Source organism: Giraffa tippelskirchi, chromosome X (genome assembly GCF_054371585.1).
Source record: "Giraffa tippelskirchi isolate mGirTip1 chromosome X, T2T-mGirTip1v1.2.pri, whole genome shotgun sequence".
NCBI classification, from domain to species: domain Eukaryota; kingdom Metazoa; phylum Chordata; class Mammalia; order Artiodactyla; family Giraffidae; genus Giraffa; species Giraffa tippelskirchi.
Window position 1 is genome coordinate 49,944,912 of NC_137289.1, and position 21,568 is coordinate 49,966,479.

Below are 21,568 nucleotides of genomic sequence, written 5' to 3' on the forward strand. Positions count from 1 at the left end.
GGTTGGGAAGATCCCCTGGAGGAGGGCATGGCAACCCACTCCAGTATTCTTACCTGGAGAATCCCCACGGACAGAGGAGCCTGGCAGGCTACAGGCCATGGGGTTGCAAAGAGTTAGACATGACTGAGTGACAAAGCATAGCATGGCACAATCCTCCATTGTGTGGTGTGTGTATGTGTGTGTGTGTGTGTGTGTGTGTGTGTGTGTGTGTGTGTGTACACCACAGTTTGTTTATTCATTCATCAGTTGATAGACATTTGGGTTGTTTATACTTTTTGACTATTATGAATATAGCTCTTATGAAGGCTGGTATATAAATTTTTGTTTGAGCACTAATTTTCAATTCTTTGGGGTATAACTCATAGTGGAATTGTTGGGTCACATGGTAAACCTGTGTTTAATTTATTGAGGAAATGACATGCTTTTCATGGAAATCCAGCATAGTGGTTACAAACAAAGGTTCTGAAGTTCGAGTTGAATCCTAGCAGTGCTGCTTACTAGTTGTATGGTTTTCAGCAAGTGATATAACCTCTGAGCTTAAGTTTTCTTATCTACTAAAAGGGGTTGTTTGAGGGATTACTTGGCATTATACTTATAAAGCACTTAGCACAGTGCCTGGCACATAGTAAGCACTAAATACATGGCAACTACTAGGAATATCCTATATAAGTCTCATGCTGAATGTGATGTATAGTCAACATCACAGATAAGTAGAGGCACAGCCCTTTAATTGACTTTGCCACTTACCCTCATGCCCCCTTGTAGAACTCAGCAAGTGATATGAATTTCCAGAGAAATGAGGTACACTGATTTCTTAACCTTTCAATTTTTAATTATTTAAATTGTGTATATGTATAAAAATATGCACACACATACCTACATACACACATGTACATATTAATTTTTCTACTTGTTAAATTTCTTTAAAATGTCAAAAGCCTGTGTTTTTTTTATATAACACACACTTTCTAAGAAGAGACAGTGTACTAGTTAAGAGCATGTGTTCTGAATCAGATGTGGGGGTAAATTCTAATTCCGTGGTTTCTAGCTGTAATATTTTGGGCAAGTTACCTCACCCCTCTGAGCCTCAGTTTCTTCATCTGTAAACATGGGGATATCAGTAATAGTACCTACACTTTTTGGTTTGCTATGAATGTTAGATGAGATCACGCACGCATAATACTCGGTACATGGCAAGTTCTCACAACCCCCCCCCCAATATTTACTTATTATTTGGCTGAGCCAGGTGCTAGTTACAGCAGGTGGGATCTTCAATTTTCATTGCAGTGTGTGAACTCCTAGTTTTGGCATATGGAATCTAGTTCCCTGACCAGGGATCCAACCTGGGTCCACTGCATTGGAAGCATGGAGTCTTCCCAACCCAGGGACTACCAGGGAAGTCCCAACCTTCTGTCTCTTGCTACAGAGATACCCATGACCTTGCCTTTCCATGCTTTCTCACACCCACTAAGCCATCTACGTGGCCCATGGGAATTAAAGAGTCAAGGGACTTTAACATGATTTGAAAGAATATCAAATGATCATAAATATTCTTTCCAAATGAAATTAGACCATAACAAAAGCAGCTCAAGATTCTATAATCTCAAATGTATCTTCTGAGTTGCCTGCTTATGATTAGTCTCTCTGTTGGAAGCTGTATTTTTCTAAGAGGGATTAATGTTCCACCTACACAAAACAGAATCATATCATTTTTGTGCTGCAAGGAGAAGGGGCAATGATAGTAATTAACATCCATTGTATACTGTGCACTCAATTTGTCTTCTTCAATCTGTGTAACAACCCTGGTGTGAGATTATTCCATATTCCCACATTGCTGCTACAGAAATGAGCTCAGTAGTAGCTTACCCAGACTATTAATAGTGTCATAAACCAAGATTTGAACCCATATCTGTCTGAAGGCTTCAATTTACTGTACCACAGTTGTTTTAAAGACTGTCTGAGATCTCATCTTGCTGTTGGTGAAACAGAAACCAAGAGAGGTAAAGTGAGTTGCCCAAGGTCATGTAAGCCATTTAATGGTAAAGAAGGGGCTAGAAACCAGTTCCACGAATGCCAGCTCATGTTACTTTCATAAATCTAAATGAATGAATAATGTAGTGGCTCATCAGTTTTCCAAATTATTAAAAGATTGACCAGAATCTGAAACTAAGTTCTGTCTGTATCTTAATTACTTCCATTTTATGTTTCATGGACTTTATTGAAAAATTGTTTTGTCCAGTTAGGAATGAACCAGTGACCTGTGACCCCTGATATCTGTGTGCCCACTGTATTTGCTACTTGATTTTCATAAGTAGATATGCAAATGTGGGCAGCCCACAGGTGATTTCATTTCTATTTTATAAACATGTATTAACCCTATGGTGGTTAATTTTATATGTCAACTTGTCTGGGCAATGGTGCCCAGATGTTTGCTCAAACACCAGTCTAGATATTGCTATGAAGGTATTTTTTAGATATGACTAACATTTAAATCAATAGATTTTGAGTAAAGCAGATTACCTTACATGATGTGAGTGGGCCTTGTTCAATCAATTGAAGACCTTAGCAGGAAAAGACAGATCTCCTAAGGAGGAAGAAATTCTGCTGCCAGACTGCCTTTGGACTTGACACTAACATTAACTCTTCCCTGGGTCTTCACCCTGACAGCCTGCCCTGAAGATTTCAGACTTTCCAGCCCTCATTGTATGAGCCAGTTCCTTTAAACATGTACAGACATATGTATAGACGCACATACATGCATGAATACATACAATAAACACACACATCCTCTTAGTTCTCTTTTTCTGGAGAACCCTAACTAATACAACCACCTACTAATATACCAGGCACAGTGCTAGGCTCTGGGGATATAGAGAAGAGATCTCTGTACAAAGAGATTTGTACAATGTGGCAAAATACGACAAAGCATATTGACAAAGGTAGGACAAGGTAGGGAAATAAAGCCACAAGAAAAGTACTCAGTAAAACAACTATCCTCCAATTAAAAATAAATTTTAAAAAAGAAAAGAACCCAGGTGTATTTCCTGCTCCCCTTTACACCTACTAATAATGCTAGTGGCACCCAGCCTTTATCTGTAAATGGACAATGTACTTAATTCTGAAGGAGAAATGTTGCCACTAGGCAACAATAGATTCTGCTTCTCTCTTTAGGCTAGTGTTTAAATCTATTGATTGCATGTATTAATTCAATACACATTTATTGAATCTTGGATCTCTACATGGTGTGTAATGGCAAAGGAGTGATGATCTAAGAAGCCTCAGGGTTGCCAGAGCTTCTCTCTAATCTCATCCTAATCACTGGAACACAGGTTAGGGATGGAGAAGTTGCTTCATGTCACTGTGCAGTGAAAACCAGGCACATGGAAGCTCTTGGACAACACACTTGTCTCTCTGGCGACTTGCTTTGAGCCAATTTAGACAGTGCATCGATGGACTAGGACAGTAAACTGTCACCAGCCTCCCACCTCCTCATATTCAGGACTGCCTCTTCAGTGTTCAGGCTCTATCAGTGCCTAACTTGCATGTACCACCCATCAAAAAGGCTGACCTGGTCTTTTAGGGAAGATTTATGTCATTAAAGTTTGCTAAATTCCACTTATTCCCCAAATGCAAGCTCCTCTCTTACTCCCTGCACTGGAGTCACTTACAGGCTTAGGGGAGAAGAGACTAATAAATGCCCATAAAATACTTGGAGAGCCACGCACAAGGCAGTAGATGAATATTTTCAAGTTTGTCTTCTCCCCAGTATCTAAGCCAGTACCAGGCCCATAGAGCTTAATTGAATATGTCTCCTTGGCTAAAGTGTGAGTTCTCCAAATGCAGAGTCTTTATCCGATTCTGCTTTGTGTCCATATAAGTTTGGACCTGACTTCTTCGGCTCAGATCTTTTATTTTTTTGTGTGCTGTATTGTCCAGCATGTGGGATCCTAGTGCCCTGACCAGGAATTGAACCTGAGTCCCCTGCATTGGAAGGCAGATTCTTAACCACTGGACCACCAGGGGAGTCCCCTTTGATTGACTTTTGAATGTTAAACCAACCTATCATTCCTGAGATAAATAGTACTTGGTTATAATGTATCATCATTTAAAATTATTTATTTATTTATTTTTGGCTCTGCTGGGTCTTCGGTGCTGCATGGGCTTTTCTCTAGTTGCTGAGGGTGGGGGCTACTCTCTAGTTGCAGTGCATAGGCTTCTTATTGCAATGGCTTCTCTTGTTGCAGAGCACGAGCTCTAGGTTGTGCAAGCTTCAGTAGCTGCGGCATGTGGGATCAGTAGTTGTGGCTCCTGGGCTCTAGAGCACAGGCTGAATAGTTGTGGCACATGGGCTCAGCTGCTCTGGGGCGTGTGGAATCTTCCCAGATTAGGGATCGAACTTGTGTCTCCTATACTGGCAGGCAGATTCTTTACCACTGAGCCACCAGGGAAGCCCCATCATTTTTATATACTGTTGGGTTCAATTTCCTAAATTTTTGTTCAGAATTTTTGTGTCTATATTCCCAAAAGATATTAGCTTGTAATGGTAATACTTGACTCATAGAATGATTTAGGAGGTAATCCCTCATCTTCAATTTTCTGGCAGAGTTTTACGGGATTGGCATTATTTATTCCTTACATATTTGGTGAAAATCACCAGGGAGGCTTGTCTGGCCTAGGAATTTCCTTTGTGGGAAGGGTTTAACTACAAATTCTACTTTTAAAGTCAATATAGGACTATTCAAATGATCTATTTCTTCTTCAGTGAGTTTTGGTAGGTTATATATTGAAAAGGAATTACCAAAGATGTAGCTGAGGCTTTGCTGTAGATGGGCTTTCTGAAATGAGTTTTACATGTCATTTTGCCTGGAAACAAAAAGTAGATGAGTTTCGAAGTCACAAAAGAGAATCAGAGACAGAAATACTGTCACACTCCTTTGCTTGTGCCTTTTGGCTATGGCCAAAAAATTTGAACTGCAGTTCAACTTTGCTTATGACATGTTTTGATTTTATTTTTTTTTTAGCATGTTGCTTTTTAAAGTCTGTTCCCACCAACCAAGTTGACTACTCAACTAGTTTCTATTTTCTGCATATGAAAAGGGATTAGGGCTGTTTTTCCTAATTTTAGAAATGCAGGCATACGTGACAAGTTGATTTGTTTTGCTCACTCTGCAAGCAAAATTAAAATCAACTTCTGAAAGGATTTACAGCTTAAAATTGCAGCCATAAAATTAGGTAAAAGTAACATGCTGATCTTGGCAAATGAAGACAGAGATCCTAGTCTGCTATTTATTGGGTTCTGTACTTTGGGAAGGGGTTCCCTCTCATTTTCCTTCTAGTCATGTATGAATGTACGTGTGTGCTCAGTCGTGTCCGACTCTTTGCAACACCACAGACTATAGCCTGCCAGGCTTCTCTGTCCATGGGATTTCCCAGGCAAGAATACTGGAGTGCGTTGCCATTTCCTCATCCAGGTGATCTTCCTGACTCACGAATCAAACCCGTGTCTCCAGCATCTCATGTATTGGCAGGCAGATTCTTTAACACTTCATGAGGGATGGATTTTCTATGAACCATGATATTTCCCTGGTTTAGATCCTCTTCCCCAGGTCCTCTTTCCTCATTTAGGAACAAACAAAACATCTGTACTCTTATCTATATCAGTAGACCTTAGAGATTATCTGTATTATGAGCTAAATATATAACTAAAATTATCTTTATGGAAACAACTTGTATTTGTTGCCCATTCTATCTCTTTCTAATAATTGCTACTGCTGGTGAATTCCATATGGACTTGCTATCCATCTCAACTGAGCATTGGTTAAATTCTCTCTTCCAAGTACAAAAGACAAAAATGGCAGTGTCTTTGATCCTTTGGACTCAATAATAGACGAAACAGCCTGTCAGGATATTTTCAGCAAGCTGAATACTCTGTCCTAGAATCGCAATCCTTCCAGTTCCTGTAGATCTAATTCTTAGAGAACTTACCGACTTTTCCATCTTAACTTCAGCTACCAACTAGAAATCCTAAGGGATTTTTGTCAACTTGGAATCATTTCCCTAAAGACATCATATTATAAATAAGCCTTAAGGCTCTGGGCTATGCCACTGAAGTCCATGACACTGTACGCCTGAAGTCTAATAGCAAGAATAGGCTCACAGAAAGTGAGACACACAGCCCCAACAAGCTTTGAGCAGCTGAGGATTCTGACACTCAGCCTGACCACTCAAAACAATCTTATATATTTTTATTAGAAACTGTCACTGTAGCTTCTCTGAAGCAGTCAAAAGGAGAAGCTGTTAGAGTGGGCAATGACTACCATCATGAAACAGAAATAGTGCTATTGTTGGAAAAGTGAAAATGTCAGTCGCTCAGTTGTGTCCGACTCTTTGTGATCCCATGGACTGTGTGGCTTGCCAGGCTCATCTGTCCATGGAATTCTCCAGGCAAGAATTGGCGTGGGTACCCATTCCCTTCTGTAGGGGATCTTCCCAACCCAGGGGTTGAACCCGGGTCTCCCACATTGCAGGCAGATTCTTTACTGTCTGAGCCATCAAGGAAGCCCCATTGTTGGAAAAAAAAGCAAGGTAAAATTTCAGAAAAGAAGTGTGAATGAATGTATTGTATATGAATTATATCTCAATAAAATTGTCACAAAAAAGACAAAGAAAATATGTGACTAGAATTTCCACAGAAATGGATAGGATATGAACAGCATTCCATAAAAATGGAATTGCTGATGAATAGAGCTCTATTAGTAGAATATTGGAGGTGATAGGTTGGTCTACAATGGTGGTTGAGTCTGATTTAAAGAGACTATTAAATCTCATGCTGAATTTTGAAGTTTGAAGATAAGAGAGTCATAAAGGTTTTTGAAAGAAAACAGGACATAATCACATCTAAGTTTTAGAAAGGTATCTCCTTACCTTTTTCAATAATAGTTGTCACTTTTTCTTCATTCGATTATAGTTGGTCTTAGTCTTTAAATTCCTTGCGTGTAATGAAAATTTTCTAAATATTTGTCTTTCTTCCATAGTGCTCAACACAGTGCCTTAACATATAGTGTGTGTGTGTGCTTAGTTGCTAAGTCATGTCCAACTCTTTCGCAACCCCATGGACTGTAGCCCACCAGACTCTTCTGTCCGTGAAATTTTCCAGGCAAGAATACTGGAGTGGGTTGCCATTTCCTACTCCATTAGTACGTAGCAGTTGTGCATTAAAGATTGTCCTCAAATCAGTGAAGTGGACTTGATATGTGAAAGCCTTGTTCTTCTAGTCATATTCCTTTCTGATTGTGTCCCTATATTTAAATATGTCTTAGATTCATTCACTTCTCCCATCCAACCACTGTAACCCTTGTTCAGGCCACGATCTTTTCTCCAACAGTCTCTTAATTGGTCTTCCACCTCACTATTAGCCTCTTCTGTCCATCATCTACACTGCCACTAGAAATTTTTTTCTAAAATATCAATCTGATCATGTTACTCTCCAATTAAAATTATTCAATGACTTCCCGTTACTCTGACAATTAAACCAAACCTCCTTAACATGGCCCACAAGACTCTGCACGAGCAAGTCTTTGCCTGCCTAGACAGTGAAATTTTCTGTCACTCTCCCCTTTTCTTTCCTGTTCAGTCACTCTGGCTTCCTTCAGCTTCTCATGTGTGCCATGCTCTCTCTCACCACAGGGCATGTACATCGATTGTTTCCTCTGCCTAGAAGATTCTCTGCCTCACTCCTATCCCTTGACCTAGTTGATGGTTTCTATTCTTCAGACCTCAGTTTAACTGCACTTTCTTAAAGAAACCTTCTCTGATCCCATCAAGGAGGCCAAGTGTCCCTGTTCTACATTCTTATATCCTTCCATTGGTCTCCTTTGTATCATATAACACAATTAAAATTAAAATATTATTATTTACTCTTTCAACATCTGTCTCCTCTACAAGAACATGGAGCAGAGGAGCAAATTAATTTTATTTAACAGGATACTCACAGGGCATAATCCAGTCCCTGGCATAGAGGAGGCAGTCAATCAATATTTGCTGAATGAAGAAATAATGCTTATGTTTTAATGACTTAAACATTGTAAACTTTCAGAGAACCCTATTTTCCTCCATCACACTTTCAAAATGACTATTTTTCAAATATTTGTGTAAGTGTTTATCTATATCCCATATGAACTCTATAATGGTAGGGATTATACTTACTTTTAAATAAAATTATACTTTACAGACAATAAAATGTGCTGATTATAAATGTATATTTCATAAGTTTTGACAAATGTGTACATTTAAAAACATCTCTCCAAACAAGATACAGAATATGTCCATCATCTCAGGAAGTACCCATACCCCGAGTCAACCTCACCCTAACACACCTGCAGAAGTAAGCACTGATTTTTATCATCAGGAAACCATTCTGATTTCTATCATCATGTATTTGATTTGCCTATTCTAGAGCTTTGTATAAGTGGATTCATACTGAATATGGTCTTACTGTCTAGCTTCTTTCACTTAACATAGTATCTGTGAGATTCATCCATGCAGTTAACATGCATCAATATTTTGTTCCTTTTTTATTCCAGGATAGTATTCCATTGTACAATTGCACCATAGTTTGTTTATCCACTCACCTATTGATGGAAATTTGGGCCCCTCCAACTTTGGGGTTATGAGGAATAAAACTGCTATGAACCTTCATGAAAAAGTCATATTCAATTTTTTTTTTTTATCATGCTATCCCCAGTACCTAGCACAGTACCTGGTACACAGCAGGCACACAATAAATTTGTTGAGTAAATGAATTAATCTAATCCTTCCCATGTTAGTGATAACTATACCTTTCCTTCCTGTTTTGGAAACCAAATTAGAAAGCAAATAAGTAAGAGTGACTCAGTTGCAAAAAAGAAACTTGAATACCCTCTTAATGTTTTTAAAGTAAGTTGCAAAAACTATTACAATATTGTAAAGTAATTAGCCCCCAACTAAAATAAATAAATTTATTAAAAAAAAAAAAAAAGAGAAAAAAAAAAAAAAAGAAAAAAAAAAAAAAATAAAGTAAGTTGCAAAGTTTGTACTTTAAATGTTATTACTGACAATTACTATAGACACTCCACAACTGAACTTGTCACATAAGTGTATCATGATGCTACTTGTAGGATTTCCAAATAAAATACAAGATGCCAAGTTAAATTAAAATTTTATATAAACAACAAATAGATCTTTAGTATAAGTATGTCTCAAATATTGCATGGAACATCTTTATGCTAATTTGGGACATACTTACAAAAATATGCTAATTGGAACATACTTAATGGTTTTTCTGAAATTCAAATTGAACTCTGCATCCTGTATTTTTATTTGTTAAAACTTGCTACCCTAACTACATGTGAACTGTGTGACCTCTTATTCTCAGCCTTAAAGCTCAAAGATTCCTCACTTTCTCCCAGTGTCTTTCTCACTTCTTTTTCTCACATCTCCTCAGAAATTTTGGTATAAGAGCATTATGGACAACATTTAGTTTGTCTATTTGTGTGTCAAGCATTTGGTTGGTGAATGCTCTTTAAGGTCTATGTGGACCGTACATCCCCTCAGGCCCTGGTTCATTCTGGCTGACTAGGCCTTTTCCAAGTGAAACCCAAAATGCCTGTTCCTCTCCCCATCCCCTGACCCCATCAGTTGCATGTGTGTATGTGTGTGAACACAGTTTCACAAATGGATGGAAATACCTTCCTGAACTACTCAGCCATGTCTGGTGTCAGCTTCATCCTTAAAGTGTGGCTGACAAGTCTCACCTGGTAGGGAGCCAGCTCCTAGAGATCTTTTCTTCTCTTCCCAGAGCCATTCATTCATAAACTCATAGAAATGCACATTAAACATAGGACAAGACTAAGCTGACTCATTGGAAAAGACCCTGATGCTGGGAAAGATTGAGGGCAGGAGAAGGGGATGACAGAGGATGAGATGAGATGGTTGGATGTGGACATGAGTTTGAGCAAACCCTGGGAGATGGTGAAGGACAGGGAAGCCTGGCATGCTGCAGTCCATGGGGTCACAAAGAGTCGGACACGACTGAGCAACTGAACAACAAAAACACAACTAAGCTTGGTTTGGTTTAGTGTGTGTGTGTGTGTGTGTGTGTGTGTGTGTGTGTAAATTTCAATGAACAGGTTTTGTTTTAGAATTGCTCAAAGTAAAGCCAGACTTTAAAAATATATATATTTATTTTTAATTGATTGATGGTTGCTTTACAATATTGGTTTGATTTCTGCCATACATCAATATGAATTAGTCATAGGTATACATATGTCCCCTCCCTCTTGAACCCCCCTCCCACCTTCCACCCTTTCTCACCCCTCTAGGTTGTTACAGAGCTCCAGTTTGAGTTCCCTGAGTTATACAGCAGATTTCCATTAAGGCCAGACATTCTGTATTATTATCACCAAGTACAGAAACCTTGGATGAGGCAACTGGAGGCCAGGCTTAGTGGAAGAGCACAAAGATTTTGAGTCAAACCTGGGTTTGAATTTGTGCCACTCCCTAGCTGTATGACCTTGAGTGGGCAAACTAGTAAACCCCTATAAGCTTCAGTTTTCTCAGCTGTGAAATAATGGTGGTAATGGTGCCTTCCACTCAGTGTAGCTGGGACAGTCGTGTGAGATAGCAAATGTGAAGTACTTAGGCAGGCACAGCAGATACCCCATTGGTGGTACCTATTATTATTAATGTGGCCCCAGACTAGTTATGATCCAGCCTAAGAGGCTTCTCTGGGTTTCTGGACTCTGAGGCAACTGGCAGGGATTGAAGGTTATAAAAGGGCACCTCCGCATCTTGTATTATTTTTCTTTTTAAAAGTTTAGCTGTGCACCTGAAAGAGAGGCCCTGCTTTGAATCTTCACTTTGTCAATTAACTACCAAGTGATAACCAAATCCAAGACTCGGGTTTATTTTTTTTTTAATCTGGAAATTTTATATATAATTTTTCCTAGTTTCAAAAGTAGTTGTGAGAATTATATCTATAAGAAGGTTGTTTATAGAAAGTGTACACGCAATGCAAGTTATTGTAAAGTAAATGAACTCATCTTGATTAAAAAAAAGGAATAAAAAGTAATCTTACCAACATTCATCTTTCTTTTCCTGAATTGAATTCCCAGTTTCAAGCTAATTCTTGGAATTGGTAACAGTGGGTTCAGTGGAAGAGAGTGAGGGCTGGTTTCTTATCCCAAGTCTAATAACTAATTTCCTATGGTGAGGAAGTCACTAACAGCTGAGCTGTCATTTCCTCATCTTTAAAATGCAAATTAGTCACCACGTGTTCACCTATGATGTAGGCACCATACTAGGTGTTATAGTTATAAATAATACCAGGTAACATATTGCTATATTGAGCATACTATATGTGCCAAGCACTTTGCTAGGGGCACTATCTCTAACCTCCCAATACCCAGTGAAGTAAAACATTATTATCTATACTTTATAGTTGAGGAAATTGAAGCTTAGAAGGTTCTTTAATTCATTTGCTTTATGATGAGCAAACCAATATCATCTCAGAGGAACTTACTATCTAGGAGTATAGGTGAAGATATAAAGAAAGCATTGTCGTACTGTGTTTGTATGTGTGTTGCTACATATACCTATACATATAAAACACCTATTTCAGATTTGTGGTAGAAAATCAAATGAAATTTGGAGTGACAAGTGTTTTGAGGAAATCTGACATTAAAACAGAATAGTTTTATGTTGTATGAAAGCAGGATTGAGCAGCCATTTCAACAACCATTTACTGAGCTAATTCAGGAACCTGGTACCAGGTAGAGTATTAACAGGCCCTAGCCTCTTTTTTAAAAAATTTGTATTGATGCATGGTTGGGCTTCCCTGATAGCTCAGTTGGTAAAGAATCCACCTGCAATGCAGAAGACCCTGGTTCGATCCCTGAATCAGGAAGATCCCTTGGAGAAGGGATAGGCTACCTACTCCAGTATTTTTGGGTTTCCTTTGTGGCTCAGCTGGTAAAGAATCTGCCTGCAATGCGGGAGACCTGGGTTCGATCCTTGGGTTGGGAAGATCCCCTGGAGAAGGGAAAGGCTACCCACTCCAGTATTCTGGCCTGGAGAATTCCATGGACAGTCCATGGGGTTGCAAAGAGTCGGACACAACTGAGCGACTTTCACTTTCATTGTTGATTTACAATGTTATGCTAGGTTCTGCTAGCATATCAGAGTGAATCAGTTATACATATACATATATCCACTGTTTTTAAGATTCTTTTCCCATATAGGTCATTACAGAATATTGAGTAGAGTTCCCTGTGCTATACAGGTCCTTCTTAGTTATCTATTTTATATATAGTAGTGTATATGTGTCAATCCCAATCTCCCAATTTATCCCTCCCTGCCCTTACTCCCTGGTAATCATAGTTTGTTTTCTACATCTGTAACTCTGCTTCTATTGTGTAGATAAGTTCATTTGTACTGTTTTTTAAGATTCCATATATAAGCAATATCTATATTTGTCTTTCTGCATCTGACTTACTTCATTATGACAATCTTTAGCTTCATCCATGTTGCTGCAAATGGCATTATTGTGTTCTTTTTTATGGCTAATATTCCATTGCATATATGTACCATATCTTCTAGGCCTAGCACCCTCCCCTTTTTTTGGTCGCACTGCACAGCATGTAGGATCTTAGTTCTCTGACCAGGGATTGAACCTGGGTCCCCTGCATTGGAAGCACAAAGTTTTAGCCAGGGAAGTCCCCCTGGCCTCTTCACAGCACCACCTCTTCTTTCTTCTGAGATCTGGTCACAATCATAAAACCTATACATTTCTTCCCAAACCCATTAATGGATCAATCATCCATTAATTCTACTATCTGCATTTTTTTTTTTTTTTTTTTACTGCATCTTACCACCTGTGCTCACTTTCCTCCTTAGGAAGCCTCGATTCCATGGTCCATTATTTCAATGACTTCTTTCTATACACCTTTGAGTCTCTTGCTCCTCTTTTCCTTTATTATTCTCACGTAGCAGAATCCAACCACTGATTACATCCAAGGCTTCTGCTAATCTGCATCTGTGCCCATCTGACTTAACAAGGCTAAAGAAAACCTCACAGTATTGGTAACTGGTATTCCTTGAAGTCCATGATCACCCCCTCAAGGGGGGGCCTTAGAACTGCATCACAGTTCTACCACGTTTCCCTAATTCTCCTCTCTTAAATTGCTCTGATCCAGATCACCACCTTGCTGAAATTGCTCTGGTCCAGATCACATTACTAAATCCATTGGTATGTTCTTATCTCATCCTTACTTGACTTATCAACAATTTGGTACATTGTATCATCCTTTTCTCCTTGAAATACTTTCTTCACTCACCTGCCAGGACCTTTCCCTATGTTGGTTCTCTACCTATCACACTGGTTCCTCCTTATCAGACTCTGTCTCTGGTACCTCCTCATTTTCTCTTAACATTGAAGCGCCTCAGTGCTCAGTCTTCTCTCCCCTTTATCTATGTCCATTCCCTACATGACCTCATCTAGTCTTGTAGCTTTATATAATACCAGTGGTGGCAGAGATGGTGCTCACAAAATAATCCCTGTTTTCTTCTATTTTCCATGCTAGTAGGTTGTCCCAATGTGTTTAGTTTTTTGTTAAGGAAAATATGAGCATGGTCAGGGCAATTAAAAGCAAGATGATGGAGTTGCTTGACAAAAGTAGCTTGGATGTCCGAGTCACCTTTAAAAGAAAGCCACTAAGGAGAGCTGCCTGTACTTCATCGGGTTGTAACATGAGCAAGAAGTGAGCCTTAGTTGTGTTGAACTACTGAGATTTGGGGCTTGTTACCACAACATAGTCGGGTCTATACTAACTAAAGTACCACGTGCATATCTCCAAGCTACCCATCATCCTTGAACTCCAGCCATCTACTTGATTTCTCATTAGATGTCTAATAGACATCTCAACACCAGAATTTCTGATGCCCCCCAAAAGTTTTTTCTCCATCTGAATAAATGATAATTTCATGTTTCTCGTTGCTTAGTTCAAAAACCTTAGAGTCATTTTTTTTTAACTTCTTATTTTGTGTTGGGGTATAGCCGATGAACAATGATGTGATAGTTTCAGGTGAACAGTGAAGGGATTCAGCCATACATATGCATGTAGCCATTCCTTAGAGTCATTTTTGGCTCCTCTCTTTCAGGTATATCCCACATCCAATCCATCAGCCAATCCTAGCTATTCTGCCTTCAAAACATACCCAAAATCCTCCTACTTCTGCCAGTTGTTGCAACTACCCCTCTGATCCAAGCCACCATCATCTACCACAACAGCTTCCTAGGTGGCCTTCCTGTGTCCATCCTTGCCCCACCACAGTTCAGATGCAGCTAGAGTGTCACTCCTATGTTCAGAACCATTCAGTGTTTTTCCAAAGGCAAAAGTTCTTACAGTTGTCTATAAAAATCTTCCATTCTCTGGCCCCTGCTACAGCTCTGGCTTCATCATCTAAGCCATTCGCCTTACCCATTCCTTTCCAGCACTCTGGCCTCATTGCTGCCAACAGGGAAGCCCAAGAATTGGATTTCTAACAGATTTCCAGTGCTGCTGATGCTGGACCAGGAATTGTGCTTTAAGAAGCAAGGTTCTCTGCTCCGAAGTCACCTTTGGGCAAAGCCTTCCCTGACTTTCCTATATACAGTAACAACCTGATGCCAATACTTCCTATCCCTCTTACCCTGCTTTATTTTCTTCCTTAACACATATCATCTGACAAACATGGATATAATATTTATTTGTTTACTCTCTGTGTTCCCCTCTGGATGATAAACCACCGGGAGAGTAAGGATTTGGTTTCCCTTGTGGCTGTACGATGCAGCCTCTTTCTCCCACGTCTAGCACAGTGTCTAGCATATGAAAGAAATGAAAGTAAAGTGTTAGTTGCTTTAGTCGTGTCTGACTCTTTTGTGACCTCATGGACTGTGGCCCACCAGGCTCATCAGTTCATGGAATACTCCAGGCAAGAATACTGGAGTGGGTTGCCATGTCCAGGTGCTAAAGAAATACTTGTGAAGTGAATGGTCAAAAGATAATGCTGCACAGCCAACCTTCTGTGAACTAAGCTTCTGGAGGAATTGCTCACAAGGATAACTCACGTTTGAGTTATCCAACCATTCAATCACTCCAATTAAGCTGCTCTTAGATTCCATCCTGCTTCCTGTGTTACCTTTTGCGTGGTGGTCATCCCTGCCACCACTCATGCCAGAAAACACTGGTGATGCCTCGAAAAGCACATCGGCTTGTGGAAGGAACACTGTGATGTCATTCTTTATTTCAGGAACCCAAAGAGAGAGGGAGGAGCCCAAGTGGACCTGGTCTAACTTGTAATTCAGTTGTTCTGAGAGTAATCATTTCACAGCCCTTACTGAGTATCTGCTGGACAAGGACTATAGAGAAGAATAAAACAGAGTACTATGCCCAGTTTGATTGGCAGAACCAAGAAGATTGAGGCAAATATGGCAACACACCCTTAACAAAGAAGAGGAAGTAAGAACTTCTGCCTGAAATTGCCAAGAGGGAAGAATTTGAGGGTGCATTCAACAAAAAGATGGTGTTTGGGCTAGGCTTTAAGAACGAGTAGAAGTTCGGTCTGTCATGAGTGGGAAAAGGGATAGGGAAGTCATTTTAGACAAAGGAACAAACATCAGCAAAGGGATAGAGGTGTGAGGTAGTAATAACATTAAAAATATTTACACAGACATCATCAAATCCAAATAGATGTTCTAACCAAGCAGAGTAGACATCCATCATAGACAATCTGGTGTGGCCATATCGTTGCATACCCCTTAACTGTCAGCTCCAGAGAAAAACCAAAGTGTTACAGAAATGCTGAATAAAACCATAATTTAAAAAGACACATGACCCACCTCCCAGAATATTGGAAATAAAAGCAAAAATAAACAAATGGGACCAAAAACAAATGGGACAAAAAATAAACAAAATAGAAAGCCCAGAGATAAACCCACGCACCTATGGACACCTTATCTTCAACAAAGGAGGCAAGAATATACAATGGAGAAAAGACAACCTCTTTAACAAGTGGTGCTGGGAAAACTGGTCAACCACTTGTAAAAGAATGAAACTAGAACACTTCCTAACACCATACACAAAAATAAACTCAAAATGGATTAAAGATCTAAACGTAAGACCAGAAACTATAAAACTCCTAGAGGAAAACATAGGCAAAACACTCTCCAACATAAATCACAGCAGGATCCTCCATGACCCACCTCCCAGAATATCGAAAATAAAAGCAAAAATAAACAAATAGGACCTAATTAAAATTAAAAGCTTTTGCACAACAAAGGAAACTATAAGCAAGGTGAAAAGACAGCCTTCAGAATGGGAGAAAATAATAGCAAACGAAGCAACAGACAAACAATTAATCTCAAAAATATACAAGCAACTTCTGCTGCTGAATTCCAGAAAAATAAACGACCCAATCAAAAAATGGGCCAAAGAACTAAACAGACATTTCTCCAAAGAAGACATACAGATGGCTAACAAACACATGGAAAGATGCTCAACATCACTCATTATTAGAGAAATGCAAATCAAAACCACAATGAGGTACCATTTCACACCAGTCAGAATGGCTGCTATCCAAAAGTCTACAAGCAATAAATGCTGGAGAGGGTGTGGAGAAAAGGGAACCCTCTTACACTGTTGCTGGGAATGCAAACTAGTACAGCCACTATGGAGAACAGTGTGGAGATTCCTTAAAAAACTGGGAATAGAACTGCCATATGACCCAGCAATCCCACTGCTGGGCATACACACCGAGGAAACCAGAATTGAAAGAGACGCTTGTACCCCAATGTTCATCGCAGCACTGTTTACAATAGCCAGGACATGGAAGCAACCTAGATGTCCATCAGCAGACAAATGGATAAGGAAGCTGTGGTACATATACACAATGGCATATTACTCAACCATTAAAAAGAATACATTTGAATCAGTTCTATTGAGATGGATGAAACTGGAGCCCATTATACAGAGTGAAGTAAGCCAGAAAGAAAAACACCAATACAGTATACTAATGCATATATATGGAATTTGAAAGATGGTAATGATAACCCTATATGTGAGACAGAATAAGAGACACAGATGCATAGAACAGTCTTAAGGACTCAGAGGGAGAAGGTGAGGGTGGGACGTTCTGGGAGAATAGCATTGAAACATGTATATTGTCATGTGTGAGGCAGAGCACCATTCCATGTTCGATGCATGGGACAGATGCACGGGGCTGGGGCAGTGGAATGACCCGGAGGGATGGGATGGGGAAGGGGGTGTGAGGGGGGTTCAGGGTGGGGAGCACGTGTGGACCCATGGCTGATTCGTGTCGGTGTGTGGAAAAAACCACTACAATATTGTAAAGTAATTAGCCCCCAACTAAAATAAATAAATTTATTAAAAAAAATAAAAAGACACATGTACCTCAGTGTTTAATTGCAGCACTATTTACAATAGCTAGGACATGGAAGCAACCTAAATGTCCATTGACAGATGAATGGATAAAGAAGATGTGGTACATATATATGATAGAATATTGCACAACCATAAAAAGGAATGAAATTGGGTCATTTGTAGAGTTATGGATGGACCTAGAGTGTGTTATACAAAGTGAAGTAAGTGAGAATGTAGCTTCCCAGGTGGCTCTGTGGTAAAGAACCAAATTGCCAAGGAGGAGATATGGGTTTGATCCCTGGGTTGGGAAGATCCCCTGAAGAAGGAAATGGCAACCCACTCCAGTATTCTTGCCTGGGAAATCCCATGGACAGAGGAGCCTGGTGAACTACAGTGCGTGGAGTCACAAAAGAGTCAGACACAACTTAGCGACTAAACAACAACAGCAAAATAGGTTGACTTTTCCCTTATAAGCCTTACTGTTTGGTTGAGGAAACAAGACTCTCAGCCTAAGGAACATTGTAAGGACACTTGCCCAGTGAGTGGGACATGCTGAGTGCATGCTGTATCTTTTCCCTGAACTAGAGTAATCATGAAAGAAATGGAACTTGAAATTGGTCTTGAGAAGTATTGAATAGAGGGAAGAATATGGAATTAGGATCAGAAATGTTACGGTCTACTCTCTAGCAGTGTGACCTGGGCCAAAGTACTTTCCTCTAGTGTTCTCATCTGTACAGTGGGTGATTTGGATTAAACTAATAGTTCTTAATTGAAATATTCTACTCACAGGAGATATTTTGAGAGCAATTTAGGTCAAAATGATTGGGAAATGCTCTTAGGTAGGCACCAAGCATGATAGATGTTCCATACACTGCAAAGAATTGTCCTTCATCCTATGCTACATTTAGAAGACCTCTGGATATTCATGGAGGTGAAAACTCTGAACATAATCACACTTTACTTACTGAAATGGATGTTTATCTTTTTATTATTACTAATGAAAACTACCCAATAAACAAAGATTGAATTTTTTCTCCCCAGAACCTTACCATGAGCTAGTCACCATTTCAGACAATCACTGCACTAATAGCAACTCCAATTGTGGTACTTGAATCAGCAATACCACATTCCAGAATCATTCTGCTTCAGCAGACGGTAACATTCCTGATGATTCTGCATCTAGCTGTCGGCCTCTGATGACTTCATTATGTCTTCTAATAAAGCCATGTATGAACATTTAAATATGAAAATACATATTGTTTCATTATAAATGACTTTTTTGTTGGAGTGCAATTGCTTTACCATGTTGTGTTACTTTCTGCTCAACAAAGTGAATCAGCTATATGTATATGTATATCCCCTCCCTCTTGAGCCTTATAGATGATTTTTGTTTTTTCTTTGCAATATAATTATGGCATAATAGGTGCTTTTCAAATTATTGCTTACATCTTCATTATAACTTATTCCTATGATTTTCTTTCCATGAATTAAGAAAGAATAATAAATACTTATAATAAAAAATGGTATGCTACTATGGAGAACAGTATGGAGATTCCTTAAGAAACTAGGACTAAAACTACCATATGACACAGCAGTTCCACTACTGGGCATAAACCCTGAAGAAATCATAACTGAAAAAGACACATGTACCTCTGTGTTCATTGCAGCACTATTTACAATAGTGAAGACTTGGAAGCAACCTAGATGTGCATCAACAGATGAATGGATAAGGAAGTTGTGGTCCATATGCACAATGGAATATTACTTAGCTACAAAAAGTGACACATTTGAGTCAGTTCTAATGAGGTGGATGAACCTAGAGCCTATTATACAAAGTGAAGTAAGTCAGAAAGAGAAAGACAAATATATATTAATGCATGTATACAGAATCTAGAAAGATAGTACTGATAATCCTACTTGCAGGGCAGCACAGGAGACACAGGCATAAAGAACAGACTTTTGGACTATGTGGGAGAAGGAGAGGGTGTGATAATTTGAGAGAATAGCATTGAAACACATACATTACCATATGGGAAATAGATAGCCAGTGGGAATTTGCTGTATGACACGGGGAACCCAAAGCTAGAGCTCTATAACAACTTAGAGGGGTCGGATGGGGAGGGAGGCGGTTTCAAGAGGGACGAGACCTATGTATACCTATGGCCAATTCATGTTGGTGGATGGCAGAAACCGTCACAATGTTGTAAAATAATTATCCTCTAGTTAAAATTTTAATAATACATAAATAAATAATGATGTGCTAGTCTGATAGAGTTAAGAACCAGTGTATTCAGTGATCTCTCAGGGCCTTTCCAGTTCTAATTTTCTGTGGGTATAAGAAGTGGTTGGATTTTAAGAGAGGGCGAGAGCATTCCACGATGGGAATGACACCAGTGATGTAGCCTGGTTTAGCAGGGGTTAGCGTGTCTGCAGACAAGCCAGAATAGGGCAGAGACTTCCTCTGTGCTTGATCTTGCCATGTTCCCTGGAAACCACTCCTTTTATTCCCTCCACCCCTCAGTGTAACTGAAGACTCCTGAGGGAACTGCCAGGGCCAGCATTACAGGAAATCGCCTTGTGGCCAGTGGGGCTTCTCTGGTTACTTCCCTCAGTGACAGAAGACAGTGATGGCTTCCTGTCTGTTAGCTGGGTGTTTTTGCCTCCTTGTTCTGCCAAGTTCCTAAGAAACCTTAGCTTCTGCTCCTTACATTTTTGTTCAGCTCCTGTTATTGGGATTTTCCCCCACTGTCTTGTCCAGCTCCCTTGCCTCCAGCCTCCTTGCTCCATACTAGAGATCTGAAAACTTTGGATCCTAATAGACAAATGTTATGGGACACCTAAAGGGCAATGTTTGAAATTAGGCCATAGCTACAAACAGATAGCACTTCAACTTTGGCAATGCCTGTTGAGTCCACTCCCTTGAAAGTGATGAATGTATCATCTGGTTACATACTGGTTTTATTTTCTTCTTACTAATTATGTGTGTTCATTGAAGACTACTTGGTAAATACAGAACTATATGGAAAAGCCAATAGAAATGATCCATTATCCCAGGAAATATAGTACTCAACATTAGACAAAGGGAGCACAGCATCAGCGAGGATTCAGTTCAGTGCTGCTGTCTCCCTATTCACTATTCCATCCCAGCCTGCAGCTTATGCCTCCCACAGCACCTCTTGATCTCACCCTTATGAAAACTTGCCTGTCCTGTATACCATAAAGTGGAGGGCAAACTGGAAAGTGTACAATAGCACTTACCATGTCAAAGGCATAAGAGAGAGATAAAATATCTCATATCAGGAAGGTGTTTGGAATCTAAAATAGCAATATTTTGTCATAGCTCTGCCATCACTACCTTATTACTGGGGTGTTGTGGTGATAAAAGGTTGCGGGAATGTCTAAAGAGATAAGAGACCATCTGAGAAATTCATAGTGCTCCCTGGGAAGCAGGAAAAGGCTCACAGTACAAAGAGGCAAGAATGATTAAGTGTGAGGCTGGCTCATAAATATGCCTTTCTCTTTTGAAAAAAAAAATAGCCAACATTAAACAACAAAAAAAAGTTGGATGATACTAAATCCATCCCAGAGATAAAGTTCTTATTACAGATAATAGTTAGAATTTATGTTTTGCTTTTTCCCCAAGGTGGATAGGGTCAGAATGGCAGTTTCCTGATTTTTGGGTCTTTGCATTGAGACAGAAGACTTAGAGAACACTAAGACATAAGGATTAAGATCAAGGCATTGGAGTCAGTCAGACCTGTGTTCAAATTCCAGCTCCATGAGGTCATCAAACATTTGTCACATTGGGAATGCAATGTTGGACAGCACAGATAAGGTCCCTACTTACACCGAGCTTACATTCTAATGGGAGGAGACAGAATGTTTAATGTTGAAAGGTAGCATCGCTTGGGATTGAGTGGCAAGAAAAGGACTCTCTGAGAGCAGACAGTTGAACTGAGACTTGGGTGATAAAAAGTGGCCAGCCATCAAAAACATCTCTGGGAAGAGCATTCCAGGCAGAAGTGGCAGCTGGGGCAAAGGCCCTGAGGCAGGACAGGTGAATAGATTGAATACCAGTGTGACTGAAGCCGAGTGAGCCAGGGCGAGAGCAGAGG

At 39.7% G+C, this 21,568-nt stretch overlaps 1 protein-coding gene across 1 annotated transcript in view; it reads left to right on the plus strand.

The window, feature by feature from the left end:
- COL4A6 (collagen type IV alpha 6 chain) overlaps positions 1 to 21,568 on the plus strand; it is a 320,692-nt gene that overhangs the window by 126,359 nt on the left and 172,765 nt on the right. The gene's annotated exons all lie outside the window — the stretch shown is intronic.